Source organism: Cebus imitator, unplaced genomic scaffold (genome assembly GCF_001604975.1).
Source record: "Cebus imitator isolate Cc_AM_T3 unplaced genomic scaffold, Cebus_imitator-1.0 Scaffold150, whole genome shotgun sequence".
Classification (NCBI taxonomy): domain Eukaryota; kingdom Metazoa; phylum Chordata; class Mammalia; order Primates; family Cebidae; genus Cebus; species Cebus imitator.
Window position 1 is genome coordinate 1,563,159 of NW_016107465.1, and position 16,914 is coordinate 1,580,072.

Consider the following 16,914-nt stretch of genomic DNA (forward strand, 5'->3'; position numbering starts at 1 on the left):
CAGGAATGATCTTTCTTTTCCATATTTAGCACTCCCTTAAGGACCTCTTGAAAGGCAGGTCTAATGATAATGAATTCCTTTGGCATTTGCTTATCTGAAAAGATCTCATTTCTTTTTCACCTATGAAACTTAGTTTTGCTAGATAGGAAGTCTTTGATTGGAATTTCTTTTCCTTAAAAATGCAAATATAGGCCCTCAATCTCTTCTGGCTCATAGGGTTGCTGCTAAAAGGTCCACTGTTGGTCTGATGGGGTTCCATTTGTAGATGACCTGCCCCTTCTCTCTAGCTGCCTTTAATATTTTTTCTTAAGTGTTGACCTTGGAAAATGTGATGACAATATGTCTTGAGGACAGTTGTCTCATATAGAATCTCACAGGGGATATCTGCATGTCCTGATTTTGAATGCTGGCCTCTCTAGTGAGGTTGGGGAAATTTTCTTAGGTAATAGACTCAAATATGTTTTCCAAGTTGCCTGCTTTCTCAGGGACACCAATGAATCATAGATGTGGTCTCCTTAAATAATTCCATATTTCTTGGGAGTTTTATATTTTTTATTTTTATTTTCTTTGTTTTTATCTGACTGATTTGAAGAACCAGTGTTTGAGCTCTGAGATTATTTCTACATCTAGTCTGTCATTAACACTTGTGATTTTATTATGAGATTCTTGCAGTGAGTTTTTCAGCTCCATCAGCTTAGATTGGTTATTTCTTAAAGTGGCTATTTCATCTTTCATCTCTTTTATTATTTTATTGGATTCCTTAGATTCCTTGGATTGGTTTTTGGCCTTCTCCCAAATCTCGATGATTTTTGTTTGCATTGAGAATCTGAATTCTATGCCTGTCATTTCAGCCATTTTAGCCTAGTTAAGAACAATTTCTGGGGAACTAGTGTGGTAGCTCAGAGGAAAGAAGGCATTCTGGCTTTTCGAGGTGCCTGTTTTTGTGCTGGTTCTTTGATCTTTGAAGTTGCTGTCCTTTGGTTGGAGTTTTTTGCTTTTATAGTCTTTGATGCCATTGGGGATTTATTTGTGGTATAAGGTGGGTTCCATCAACTGGCTTTGTTTCTGGAAGATTTCAGGGGAGTAAGAGTCAGCTCATCACTCCTGGGTTTCTTGCTCTAGACCTGGGGGCTTGCACTGGACTACTGGCTTTGCTTTTTGGCCCCTGAAGGTTAGAAACCTCCTGCACTGTGGGAACCAAGATGTTCCCAGTCTACTGGCAACAACACTCCAGTGGGGAATGCTGGACACTGGTCTGTGCTTTTGCACTTGTGGTCAAGTGATTTTTGAATACAATACTCTGGCTATGTTTCTACAGGAGATTGTGTAAGGACAAAAAAATGATAAGAAAATCTTAGGCTTTCCTTGATGGTTTTGTCATTGGCAGTGGTACAGAGACTATAAATACAAAATTATCTTTTTATATGGTTAAAAAAAAAAGCAAGTAAATATATTGACATTGCTGGGCAACAGTGTTTTCATTGTGAAAAAAGGTTGATAGAAATATGGAAAATGGAAAAAATGAAAAGGAACCTTCTGGTATTATATTGAAATTAATGACATCAAGCCATAGTTTAAAACACACACACACGCACACATGTGCACATGAATCTAGAAGCAATGATATTCTAATAGGAATAAGCATCCTTCTGCTCATTAATATTTCTCCACCAAAGGACTGGAGATTCTTAGAGAAATGGCAGATTCCAGGTTTGTGCAATGAAAAGTATAAGGCAAGTTTGGGATATTTTGTGCCAGAATTCAAAGGATTACTTGTTGATTGACAGAGACATTTGAAAAGAACAGGGAAGCTAGCTTAAAGGCTACCCCTCTGGCAATATTTGGAACAAGTTGAATATCAAAAAGAATAAGGATAGTTATGTTTTATAACATGCTGGAATTTTTTAAAAAGCCAGGACTCAATAATAATTGAAACATAAATATGTAATTAATGTTAAAGAAAGAGAGACAGGGAAGAAAAAGCAAAATCTCTTTTTTACAGATGAATGCCAGCTAATAAATCTGGAAGGAATGGTAGAATTAGAAAATGACCATTTTGCAAATCCCAATGTAAACTAATAAGACAAAGATCCTCAGTGGTTCTTAAACCACTGGGGAAAAGGTTATTGAGAATAAATATTCTCGTGTTCTCAAGGTATTACACTAAAAATTACTTATCACTTATAATGTATAATTACAAGCGTGAGATTTTAGAGATTGCCAACTAAGTTGTCAAACTTGGCAACACTAAAAGTGGGACTTATTGGGATGTATGTCCCAATATGTAAATGGGACATACATTTACCCCAACACTAAAAATGGGATGCAGTAGAAACTATGCAACACCATTCGTGTAATATCCTTGTTAAAAGTGCGTAATATCGTCGTTAAAAGTGCAGAATCTGAGTCTAATCAAGAGTGAGCAATCAGACATCTTGATAGATATTTTCAAATTTTCCTCCAAAATGGTTACTTCCACTTAAACTTTCAAAATTTTACCTATTCTTTTGCTAGATTGTTTCTGTTAATTCACAGCAATGTGCAGGAGATATTTGTATTTTAATGAATTTATTTGCTCTAATAGGTGTGACAATTTGGGGTTTACTCCACTTTTAAAATTTGTCCTTGACTTTATGTTATTTTTTACATATATAATGCTTCAAAATTTTTAATCATTGTTATCATTCCTTTACTTTCTAGCTTCTAGGAAATAAATAATTCCATGTCCTTTATTAATATGAGGACAGTAAAGAGGTACAATTATTTTTACTAAATTCTATAGCACGCAGATTAGTCTGTCATGTAGTTGGGAACAGCCAATGTTCTATTTGACTCTAAATCTGCACTGGTTCCATGCACATTAGTCAATATTTTCTTCTTCCATTTTAATCATGCCTACTCTTTATTCTTCATGTTTACCCCATACCTACAGTAAATCTCTTCCTCATGTCTGCTTACATGAAAGATATTGAGGAAAAACAAACATGTAATAGACTAAGTTCTGCTCTCAGTTTACAGGGAAGAAGAGGAGATGAAATGTGCTTGTAAGCATGGTCAATGCCACAAGAAAGACAAGAAAAATGTCACAAGATTTCAGAGAAGAGATTATATCTAGCTGACAAGATTAGGAAATGCTTTGGGGAAAGGGAGGTGTTTAATTTGGGTCTTTAATTCTAGGTAAGATCTGTATGTACAAAAAAATGAGTTAAAGAAACAGTAGGCACAAAGGCAGAGAAGGGGAGAGTATGTAAAAGAAACGGCTAGAAGCTCAGTTGGCCTGAAGTGTAGGCTGCACATACAAGAACACACATGAGGGCAGGAGCCTTGGACCCTGATCATTCAGTCATCAAAACTTTTAAAAAGAATGTATATGGCCAAGTGTGGTTGTTCACACCTGTAATTCCAGCATTTTGGAAGGCTGAGATGGATGGATCACTTGAGATAAGTAGTTCAAGACCGGCCTGGCCAACCTGGTGAAACCATCTGTACTAAAAATGTAACAGTTAGCCAAGTGCAATGGTGCCTGCCTGTAATCACAGCTACAGGGAGGCTGAGGCACAAGAATGACTTGAATTCAGGAGGTAGAGGCTGCAGTGAGCCAAGATTGCACCATCACTGTATGCCAGCTTGGGCGACACAGCAAGACACTATCTCAGGGGGAGAAAAAAAGTATATAGCTATAGCTAAGAAGGGAATATTGTGTATTGGGCAGTGTGGCGTTTTTAGGAGTAGAATACCATTCCAGTGTTTGTCAATTCTACTGGTGGGTTGTTTTTTTGTTGTTGTTGTTGTTTTGTTTTTAATAAATCCTTTCCTCTCCATTCCAACAGTGTCCCGTTTGTCCCCAATTTTCTCAATTTAAAAATACTGGATCAGAAATTCTTGCACTGTCTTGACCTAATGAGCGATTTGGCTATGTCCAAATTGCAGGCTGCCATTTATTGCCCTATTTTACTAACTGTTAGTAGTCAAACTGCCTTAAAACACACTGTTGAGCAGCTCCTAACACTCTCTGACGTGACACTTGGTCTCCTGGGCTGAAAGGGGAAGCAATGACATGGTCCTTCTGCTTCTGGCTTTTGAGGAAGCCTGTGACCCTTGAAAAGGTTTCCAGTTATTTGGAGGGATGTGTAATTCTCTCAAGCTAGAAGACCAGATTTCCCCTTTGCTTGAGCACTGGAAGCAAACAATTGGCTACTGTGACAGCCTCCTCACTCATCCTAGAAGTAATTGTATCAATTTGACTTTGTGGCCCGGAGGTGGGGGCTGTGAGAGGGTAATAGGATTTAAACTCCAATTCTTTTTCAGCTGCTGGCTAGGATTAGTGAATGGAGATAAATAGAACCCCTTTGCTATTTTTATAAATTTCAGCTTTGATGTAGACTTAGATTTGAAACATCTGAAATTTCTCCAGAGATGACATATAAAAACTACAGGGAAAGCTATAGAAATCCTACCTTGCTTTAAAGAATTTGTCTCTGTTTCTCTTCTAGACAGTGTTTGGGGAAATGATCTTCATACTGTTTTATTATTACTGATCACTCTGTACTCCTTCTTGAGCATTTGTCAACAAATTGCTCCAGTAAAAGTACTTGTAATAAATCCCATGTGTTCTGTGGGTCCATTGCCTTGTAGGTACAATTCTTCTCAGATATATTGCAGTTTTGTGGTTCAATGACTTTGTAATTTAAACTGTAACTGAGAGAAGGAAGGAAACAGACTCATCTTCTGAAAGTAATGACTTAAAGCTACTATTCTGAAGACCTGAGAGCTTCATGGCTCTGTTGCTTCTGTCTTGTTTGTGTGTTCATTAGAGTGTGCTCAAACTGGAGAGGGGATAATTGAGGCTGAGAACTGTCTCAAATCAGGAACTGTTGAAGCAACTGTGTTATTTATGTTAGAGAAGAAAAAAACAGGAGACACATGCTAAAAGTATTCAAGTAAACATTATTAAGAGGAGAGACTTTGATGGTGTTTCCAGTAGGGTTAACCAGTAAGCATTGGAGGGAAGTTACTTGGGGGCAGGTTTGAAGGTAATAGAAAAATGAATTTGCTATCACTATCCAACAATGGAACAAATTGGCCATTGCTGAAAATATGGGCTGGGTAACTCTTGAGATTATAATTACTCTCTGACATCACTTGTCAGTTTTAAGAGTCAATTAATTCATTAACTCATTCTTGATTCATTCATTCAAATCTTACTTACCTCAAGGAATTGTTAGGAACCAATGTGGGTAAACACAATAATGAGTGACAACAGATGTGACAGCAGGTTATGGACTGTGACTCCCTCACAGTCTGGTAGGGAGATAAATAATGACCAAATAAGCAATGAGTACATGATATTAAACGTGGGTAAATATCACAAAGTGAAGGAATGTGGTCCTATAAGAGCACGTGTTGGCCAAGCATAGTGGCTAACGCCTGTAAATCCAGCACTTTGGGAGGCTGAGGTGGGCAGATCACCTGAGGCCAGGAGTTCAAGACCAGCCTGGCCAACATGGTGTAACCGCATCTCTACTAAAAATACAAAAAATTAGGCAGGCATGGTAGTGCATGCCTGTAATCACAGCTACTCAGGAGCCTGAGGCAGGAGAATCGCTTGAACACAGGAGGCAGAGGTTGCAGTGAGCTGAGATTGCACCACTGCACTCCAGCCTGGGCAACAAGAGTGAAACTCTGACAAAAAAAATCCAAAAACCAAAAAACAAAAAAACACACAGGTCAAAGGAATCTTCCTAAACTTAGCAGTGGTGTGGTAGGTATTGTGAAGAGAGCTTTCCTGCTGATGCAATGCTGTAGTAGAAAGTTGGAAAATGAGTAAGAGTGAATCTGCTGTGGTGGGAAGAGAAAGGGAAGAAGAGGTTTCCAAGCAGCCTATGAGGAACCCTGTGGAAGGAGAGATTCTGGTGTGAGTTTCCCAGTCTTTCCTTGAAGTAAGAATGACCTTAGGTTCTTGTTAAATATACCAGTTTTGAGGGTATTCCTCAGAAAGTATCATCCAGTGGGCTTGGAAATGTTACCAAACAACTTGAGTGATTTGATTATTTAATTATCCAATACCTTCAGTGATTCTTATCAACATAACGCTTTCAAATGGGGCACTAGCAGAACTAGAAGAAGGCCACTGTGACTGATGCACAAAGGTTGTGGGCTGTGGGGTGAGAGGCAGGCTGTGGTCAGTGCATTTGTTTTTATCCTGAGAGCATAGTAGGTTTGTGGAATTAGTAACTAAAAATTGAGGGAATTCTTTCTTACCACTTTAATTTTCCCTGTGAATGAAGAAACAAAAATGGTTATCCATATGTAATAGGGGACGCTGAGCAGACATCATCACACTTTTGAGGAAAATGGAGAAATGAGAGAGCCAGTCGGCCAGGAGAAACTAGCAGGGACTGATGTGCAGAGTTGAGTGATCACTTAAGGTTAGGGTTATGGATTTACAGAGGTAACAATTTGCTCTGCAATTGTTTTTCTCCAGCAATTATCAAACTCTTCAGTTTAACTAGAGAGAAAGCAGGATTGACTCAGTTTAGATGTGATAAAATACAAAGGCATAAAGAAGTTTGGGGTATGGACAAGAGTGATTTTGAAATGAAGGATTATGGCATGTAAGTTGGATAAGGAGGAAAGTAAAGAAAGGAACGGGCTGAAAGATTGCTTAGCCACGCAGGGATCTGTAGATCAGAGGTTCTAAGGAGACCAAAGTGGAAATAGTTGGAAGTAATCAGTAGAGAGGCAATGCTGTGGTTTATCCATCAACCACAGCATTACCTCTCTGTGGTTGATTGGATTTATTCATTATTTGAAGATCGAGCTTTTACATAATATTGATGTTTACAATATTACAGTGTGCAGCTGGGTTTCCTTGGGTAAAGTGGAGGAAAAGTTATTGAAAAAGAGTTAGCCAAATCATCTCTTTAGAGAGAAAATCATCTCATCCCCACTACTATGATTTAGGAGAATCAAGACTGGAGAAGAGGATTTTGCTTCAGTGCATGACCTGTTGTTTTCTTCCACCCTAATAGTCAATGTGAGGGTGGCTGCAGGTCAGGGATCTAGGTAAGATGCTGAGGCCGGTGTAGGTTATCATAAAGTGCATACAACTTAGGGGTCAGGACAGGAACACATCAGGCTAGGGAGCCACCAGAAGCCAGGAGGGCACAATTACTAGAAAACAAAACACGGCAAATGGCCAGAGCGATGGAGATGGTGAGGAGCTGGAAGAGCTCTATACTGAGAGGAAAGAAAAAGAAAAAATATTGAAAAATAAGAAAGTCAAGTAAAACCGGAAACTAGAGTGAAGGCAAGATAGACAGGTGAGCAGATATAGCACACCTGTAGTGACGGAATCACCTTGCTTTGGTTCAACCTAAGCTGTGTTACTTCCTTGTGACCCTGCTGAAAACTGATCTAGAACAAGCCTGGTCTGCACTTGGCAGTCAATGAAAACAGCTAATGGATAGGAAAATGTCTGGTTGAAAGAAATGCTTGAAAACATGTTGTCCTTTGTCATTGAAGATGGCTCTATTATACTTCAGACTCTACACTGGGATTTGCAGCCAAAAAGAAGACTTTATCCCTACATTCCCTTTCCTAGTAGAAGCTTATTAACCCATAGAATTACTGGAAAATAGAACTGTAATGCTTCATAATCCAGAAATAACATCTCTTCAAGGATCTGTCAAGTGAGGGCTGAAAACCAAATAAACATACATATTCTCTCTTGCACAAAACCGGTACATCTGAAGCTAGAAAGCTACAACCAGTTTAGGATGATTCATCTCAAGAAAAATATAGTGAAACGGCTTGAGAAATACTGCATTTTGGCCCAGGCACGAGGGTAACAGTGCTCAAGAAGGCGTTGGTGTTGCCCTTTTCTGGCTATGGCTCACATTATAGGCTGAAGAGTCCCTGGGGCCAACTAGATGGGTTCATGCAGAGATGTATCCTTCTTCTTAGATGATGCTGTTATACCTAGGACCTTGGGATTCCCTTTCTAAATGGTCTGACCCTACTTTCAGAGCCTGAGTGGGTCTGTTACCTTCATCTTTGCTCTTAAGGACAAGATGGCACCGCTGGTGGGTATATCCTAAGCTGAGTGGTGATCAAGAAGTAGCTGTTTGTGGAGGCCGCGGCTGGAAATTGTATACACAACCTGGGTGTCCACATATATATAAGCATGAAAAGGAAGGGTGACAGGAAAAGAAGGGAAGATTGTAAAAGGTCTCGGGCTAGGAGCTGCAAACCAGCTGTCTGCACTGCCATGGTCTGACTCAACTCTGAGGAGTCAAGGATTCTAAACTCAGATCTGGCCTTTCAGGTTTTATGAAGTTCTATTTGTCAAGGTAGAAGGATAGAACATGTTTTATTTAGCACCCTATTCACTTGATTTATATCTTTTAAATATTTGGACATATAATATATGTGATCCTCCATTTTGTACTTTTGCCTGGGTCCCAAATATTTGGGACAGGCCTGGGCTTCTGTTCACAAGTTACTCTAACTTTATGTAGTCCTGCATTGTAGCACTGTCTTGTGCCTATTCGTTTATATGTCTATCTTTCCTTTTAGACATTTTGCTCTTTAAATCATGTCCTATTTTTAAATTCCCCAGTCTGTAGCTGATTGCCTCTTTGCACATAATAAGCGCTCAATAAATATTTGCTGAATCAGAAAAAGACTATGCAGTCATGAAATTTCTCTGACTGAGGCAATGTTCTGATAGGCCCTTTCTCTGTTTCTAAAATCCCAAGGTCTCTTCCTCTTGCTTAGTCCCTATAAACAATAGATATATATTCCCTCCACAAAGCTTACTTCCCTTTTCTATTACATGTGAATGCGAGAGGTAGAGAAAAATGCATTCCTAACAGGTGGCTTCAGAATTCCTTTTAGTAAGAGAGTTGTCTTACTTTACTTGAGAAAGTGTGTGGAACCCAGGGCTGGCTGAAGTAAAGACATTACAGGGAAAGGAAGATTAATTTTGCATAAAAAAACATGAAGCATTTGGCATTCGGGAGGACAATCTGTCAGGAAGGAGGAAGAGAAGAGAGGAGCCAGCCAGATGGAAGACTCAGGATGGCATGACCCATCTTTGTGACCACCTCCACCCATCCAAGTAAAGACTGATAAGTTCCCAAGTCGTCTTTAATGTGTTTGTTTCCCCCTGGAAACTAAAGAAGAAAGAAATGCATTCTACGTTGGAATTACATGATGTAGAACAGAGGCAGCATGTGAGAATGCAGAATCACGGAGATGAAGATTTACTCTGAGAATGAATTGGTAGCTTTCTGGAAAATTTGTAGAACTCTCAGGGAGGGTTTTGAATGTCCATGGATTGTGGATGTGGCAGGAGTTCCAGCCAGTCTTATGTAGGTTGTATGGTAGCTAATGCACTTGAGCTTCCCATTCCAGTCCTTCTTTACGCTTTAGTACGAAGCCCCACTTCCTTCATGTGCCTTGTGACAATTGGCTATAAATGCTGCTCTCCCCACCTTCCCAGTGAAAATGGCTCCTAGTTTGCAAGGAGAATTCAAGTGAGGTTTATTTCATCATTTCCTCTCAGTGAACACTTCTTGCTACCTGGATTTATTTTTTATCAGTGAGTGCTTTTTTTTTTTTTTGAGGCAGATTTTTGCTCTTGTTGCACAGGCTGGAGTGCAGTGGCTCTATCTCAGCTTACTGCAACCTCTTCCTCCAGGGTTCAAGTAATTCTCCTGCCTCAGCCTCCAAGCAGCTGGGATCACAGGCGTGAGCCACCACACTTGGCTAATTTTTTGTATTTTTAGTAGAGATAGAGTTTTACCTTGTTGGTAGGCTGGTCTCGACCTCCTGACTTCAGGTGATTTACCCACCTCAGCCTCCAAAGTGCTGGGGTTACAGGTGTGAGCCACCACACTCAGCCAAGTGCTTTTTACTTACAAAACTAATGCATGTTATAAGAAATTTTTAGTATAAAAATTTATAAAGTCAGCCAATTAAAATATACATACAAGAATAAACACAATGCTTGTTACTTTATCACTGTACTTGAGGGTTCTTTGTTTGGAAGCAACAGAAATCTACTCTAGGTAACTTAGAAAAATCATTTATTTGAAAAAGTTTTAAGGAATCAGATCTGCATGTAGGGGACACACAGGAATGCCCATTGAGGCACTAATGCATATTTCTTCCCTAAGGAAGAATTGAAGTGAATGTTGGAGAGTGAGGTAGGGATCTTTGGAAAGGACAAGAATCAGAGCACTTCTGGACTTTGTAATAGCAGGAACCTATGGAATATCCTTAGGGCTCTGACACAAGCATACATCAGTTCTTCTCTGTTTCAAACTCCCAGGGAAATGTCAGCTTTGCTTAGCTGAGGTCATGAGTCTGCCTCTTGGCCAGGGCACCTTCATTAACAAAGGGGAGACCTGGATTCTAGACAAAACACATTTCCATTATCAGAGGCTGATTTTCACATGTCAGTATGTCCTGGACAGTCATTTACGGCAGCACATGCAGATCAAAGCTTCTAAAAAGTGCAGTAATTTCTTGGCATGGATGTCAAAACCTTTCTTTTATTTTTTAATTTGAGTGTTAATGGACAAATAATAATTGTATATATTTATAGGGTACAGCGTGATGCTTTGAAACATGTATGTATCAACTGTAACATGATCATGTCAGGCGAATTAACATATTAATCACTTGAAATATTTATCATTTCTTTGTGATAAAAATACTTAAAATTCTCTCTTTTAGCTAGTTTGAAACGTAGAATACATGATTATTAACTATGGCCACCTTGCTGTTCAATAAAACACCAGACGTGTTCCTCTTGTTTCACTGTAACTTCTCCACCCCAGCTTTCCCCCACCTCCCTCCTTCTCAGCCTCTAGTAACCACCATTCTACTCTCTCCTTTTATGAGTTCAACTTTCTTAGATTCCATATATAAGTGAGATCATATGGCATTTGTCTCTCTATGCTCGGCTTATTTCACTTAACATAATGCCCTCTGGGTTCATTCTTTTTTGCAAATGACAGAATTTCCTGTTTTTCTCAAGGCTGAATAATATTCCATTGGGTATATATACAACACACTTGAAAAATTCATTAATTTATTGACAGACACTTAGGTCGTTCCCCTATCTTGGCTATTGTGAGTAATGCTACAGTGAATGTGGGAATGTGCACGTCAAACTGATTTCAATTCCTCTGGGTATATACCCAGTAATAGGACTGTTGGATCATATGGTAATTCTATATTTAGTTGCCTAAGGAAAATCTTTCTGAACAGGGACCGTTTTCTTGGACTTTCTTCACATATGATTAGACTGGGTGGTATTAAACTACAGGCCTTTTAGTTAGCTCTTTGTTTTCACATGATTTGCTGACCTCAGAACCTCTATCCCAGCCCACATTGCTTAAATAGCACAGAAAACGAATTCCATCCTAACATGCTGATTTGGAGCCAACCTCTTGGAATAAAAATCAGTTTGCATCTGAGTGCAGGAACTGTCGGTTTTGAATTCCAGGTAGGGTTGCAGAGAGCTCAATTAGCAAACTTGCAGCGGCTGGCTATTTCCATGATAATAGCTCTCATTTATTAAGCCCCTATCATCTGCTTGGTACATTGCCTACTTTATCTCCACTCCATATTGCAACCCTAGGAGTGAGGTGCTGCTAGCCATTAGGGACTCAGAAATTGAGGCACAGCAAATGTTAACCACTTGGCCAAGGTCACTGAAAAGTTGTACTGGGATTTGAAATCACGTCCATTTGACCCTAAACCCTGGCTCTTCCCATGCTGCCATGCAGCTGCTCTTAACCTACACTCAGCAGCTCTACCCAAGCCTCTTTCTCCAGCTTCCTCTTGTGTTTGTGTACATATCTACCTCCAGCCATACACTGGAAACTGAAAGTACAGATTGTTTTTCAGTTACCATCATGTTCCCCATCATTGTGCTTTATAGAAAGCTGATGTTCTTTTTCTCTCACTGTCTGTCATATTCACTCTCTGTACACACTCTTGCATGTGCACTCACACACGTACACACACACCCATCTATGGGGATAGTGAGTTGTTTCAGATGATATTAATAGCTGAGTCTTTCCATTTTCTTATAAACAATTTCTAAAGGGAAATACCCAGCAATACCCTTCATGTAGCAACTGCCTAAATAAAAAGATTGAAAACCTGAATGGCCCCTCTCTACAAAGCACAGGGAACAAAAACTTCGAAATCTCTAGAGCAACATCAAATGCTCCCTCAATAATTGCCTCAGCTTTGCTCAGACTCAGAGGGAGACCAATGAGGCTGAAAAGTCTTTAAACATAAACACTTATGAGTACAAAGTGGGTTTCAAGAAGCCAGTAATAGTTGGCTTCTGGAAATAGTTTGAAATCATTGTTTTGTTTTGTTTTTTGTAAGATGTTGCAAAGGGAATGAAAATCAGAATTGAGGAAATTTGGGGGGCATAAATCAGACCCCAAATTAATGACAGAATAAGGGGATCTGGATGTGAGGGGGAAAATGGGAAAGAGGAAGACTGAATTATCCAACTTTTGTCCACTATCCATTAAAGTTTGTTGGTAAAAGTAGGCCTTTGATAAATCCTATGGAAATAATGCTGTATCATTAATCCAAAGGGCAATTAGTTGAATTGCCTTTGTTTATCTACTTTTGAGTTCACATGTGTACTTATAAAATATATTTTTAAAAAAATCCTGCAAGTAAATATGTGGTTTCCCTGATTTATTGGAATGAAGATACTTTCTCTTAATTTCTGAAGATAGCTCTCAAACTGTCCAATGTATGAGGACTAGCTGGATAGTTTCTTCAAATTGCAGATTCCTAGGCTACCCCTAACCCTACCAAAAATCTAAATTACTTAGATTGTGGTTTAATTGTGGATTCTACACTTTGAAAATAATCTTAGGTGATTCAGATGCAGGTTCCTAAAACTGTACTTTAGTAAATGTTGGTTTATGTGATAGTGCTCATAATGTGATTAATGAAATATCAGATACAAAATACCTTTATAACAAATTAATGGCTTAAAATTCATTTTCTGTTTTTATTAGATGTACTATATTCATGAATATGTAGAAAGGAGCAGAAGTCTCAATACCATGTGATTATCGCTATCAGGGAGGAGTGTATGGAGCTTAGAACATATGATTTACATTTGAATGGGTATGAAGAACCAATCAGAGTTGGGATGATCAGAGAGCTGTGGCCTACCTCACCTTAAAGGAAGAAAAAGAGGACTCCAATTACAGCATATGTGTGTGTGTGTGTGTGTGTATGTGTGTGTGTGTGTGTGTATCTTTTTTTAATCTCTTTCACATTTCCACTCAATGTTGACATAGTAAAATGACTGTCAGAGTGTTGCTGGAAATATGTCTTCACTGGTAGATACTGCCTGAATCTGTTTATCAATAAGTATATCTAGTTATAAGGAGGACATTTTTTGCCTTTGCAAAAGTAGTCACAAATTTATAGGCTAAGCCTGAGAAACAATAGTATCAAATGAACAAAATAAGAGTTCAGAAATGAGATTTCAGGTTTACAGTATAAATAGTCTGTATTAGTCAGTTCTCATACTACTAAAAAGAAATACCCAAGACTGGGTAATTTTTAAAGAAAAGAGTCTTGATTGGGTAATGGCTGTACAGGAAGCACAGCAGCATCTGCTCTGGGGAGGACTCAGGGAGCTTTTTCTCATGGCAGAAGGCAAAGTGGGAGCAGGTGTCTTGCATAGCAGCAGCAGAACCAAGGGCAAGATAGGGGAGGTGCCGCGCACTTTTAAACAACCAGGTCTCATGATAACTCACTCACTATCACATGAACAGCACAGAGGAGATGGTGCTAATCCATTCATGAGAACTCCACCCCTATGATCCAATCACCTCCCACCAGGCCCTACCTCCAACACTGGGGATTATCCAGACCATATCAGAGTCTGCATAGGAGGATCGTTCCTGCTCAGGAATATGATCAAATCTCATAGAGGTAGTTTCAAACCACAGGACAATTTTTATGTCTTCATAGAGAAGAAAGAACTGTTAATTCCTGTGAGTTTTATTAAACTTACAATGGATTGACTGACTTACTAAATCATAAGTAAAACTTCTTTATATGTCCTTTTCAAAAGAAATCTCTAGCTGGTGGGAATATTCCTTAACTTTAGCAAAGTTTCAACAATAATTTCACTGTAAACATAAATCACTACAAATCTAATCTAGCCTTTTAAGCTACTAATTGATTTTTTGAACTCTTCAGTTTAAAAAAGACATTTAATACTAATATATTGTGTAATTTAATGTAAATAATTTTAAGTTAGTTAAAACAGGTTTGGATTTAGTTCAAAGTATATAAAACCAATGAGCTATACAATAGAAATCAGTTGATCTGTTCATTCACCATGGATCAAACTGGTTTTCAACTAAAAAGTTAGTCCAACTCAAAGTGAAAAACTGACTCAAACCAGTTCCTTTTAACCTGCTTAGCTACTATTTTATCTCCCACAACCTTTTCAACTAGTAACCTCACCATAAATCTTGCCATCATTAGAAGCTGCATTGCCCTGACATTTTCATTTCAATCAACCCATTCTTGAGCCACCACAACTTAATCTTCCAGATGCTTGCTGAATTTTCTTACCTGTAACAGTTCTTGCCTTATTACTTCTGCTGCATAGCTCCATGCCTTTTTCACCATCCATTCTCCTGATGTCTCTATTTTCCTCTTCATCCAACTTAGATTCCATTTACAATCCATTATAGCCACTTCTTTGAAAATACCTCAGCTCACTTTTTCTCACTCCCTTCCTATGCACTGAATTTGTAGAGCAAAACCAAACCTTGGTGAAACCCAACTGTTCACTTTTTACATGCCTATCCTGGAGAAGCAGAACACTGGGGAGGGGGTTGTAAAGGGAGTGTGGTTGGAATCACAATAGAGCCGACTAACTTCACTTGAAATTTATGACTAGAAACCCAGAAAGGCCATTTTCTGGCAATCTTGCTACAGTGCCTTCCTGAGTGTGGCAAGTTTATTGAATGGGCTTCTCTCATTAGGGAAGAAGCAGGAAATATCTTCCCTTTTCTCCAGCCACTGCTTTCCAATCCAGCGACTAGTAGCTTTTTCTCTCACTTATTGATGGCATCACAAGCACATTCCCTGCTTTTGGACCACTTTCATCCATAAACAGACACATTTACCAGTGAAAGGAAAAAAGTGTAGTCCCGTGTAAATGACAACTTGACTTTATCATTTCATTCAAATTTCCTCCTACCCCTTAGCTGAGGACTGACCCATGTAAGGGAGAACAGCATAGTCTTTATCTTGAATACCTCTTCACCTTGTTCTTCCGTTCCTCTTCTTCCTCTTCCCTTACCCTCTTATGTTGCTTCTGGCCTCTGGAGGATCAGGATCAGGAAAGAATGAACATACTGAAAATGGAGAAAGACCTTTTGACTTAGCTAAGATTAATAGAAGTTCTCTCTTGCCTATCAACTACTCTCCTTCACAGCAGGTATTCTAACACTGGCTCTTCTGTGGAGGTCTTAGGTAACCCCTCCTTCCCCAGCAGAAGGAATCTCTACTCATTTAGAGTTAGCAAACTCATGTGACCCTCCACCTTATTTCTGCACTTCTCCTCGCACCACAAGAGGTACATCAACAACCTTTTAAGTCTGCAGTTATAGTTCCCTCAGCCTTAAAGGCAAAGAATTCTTAGAGCAAATATGGTATAACAAAATTCAGACCTGATTTCCCTCTCCAGCAACCACCTGTGTCCTAAAATAAACAATACTCATCTTCGGTCTGCTAAATCAACACATTTCAGGATGATCCCACTACTGTCTTGCTCTGTCACCATGCGCAGCTTGAAGCAGAAGGCAAACACCTGCAGCTTTACATTGTGATTGTTGTTTGTTGTTTTTGAGGTGCTCTCTTTTGGGTCTCTTGGGACTTTCTACAAAGTATACTTTCTGCTGTCTATGGAAGATAGTATAATAAATTAGATAGAACTCCATCATTTTCTCTAAGTCCTCTTTCAAACAATCCTCCTTCATGAATTCTTTTTCTTACATAAGCTGTGGAATGTGATGATTACTGGGCCATTTTTCTACCCTCTGGTAGATCCTTCATAGAAGTATCTAGTAGACTTCGGTTTCTTTCAGCTTTTGGGCTCTAACTGAAATTCTGACATAATAGGAAATTTCCATCAACATCTTTTTATATCTGTAATTTATCTTCTTTCATCTTTGAGATGACTATTGTATGCCTTTTCCTTTGATTTCATACATTCATTTTCTTCCATTCCCTTTCAGTCATTGACTTTATCCCACATTCTGTCGAAAGAATAAATACCACGATAAGGAATCTAAGTAGGCAAATTTAACCACACTCTAGTTTCCTTTTCATTACCAGGAAAAGGTGTCCCTTTCAACTGGTGTTTACTGTGGCAAAATGTCTAAACTTATAAAACCGGAAGGATAATTTGCAAAATTTGTTTTGAAAGACAAGAATTAGAGCATCACAGGAGAGGATAACTGGGTCATGAAACAGTGCTATGGTTTGGATCTTGTTCCTCTGGCCCCACCAACTCTCAAGTTGACATCTGATTCCCAGTGTTGGAGGTGGGGCCTAATGGGAGGGGTTTGGGTTAGTAGGGCAGATCCTTCTTGAGAAGATTAATGCCCTCCCTGGGGAGCTGGTGTGGGGGCGGTGAATGAGTCCTCATTCTTAGTTCCCAAGTGAGCTCCCTAGAGAGCTGGTTGTTAAAAAAATGCCTGGCACCTTTCCCTTCTCTCTTGCTTTGTCTCACCATGTGATCCCTGCACACACTGGCTGTTCTTCCCCCTTGTCATGAGTAGAAAAAGTCTGAGGTCCTCACCAGATGCAGATGCTGGTGCCATGCTT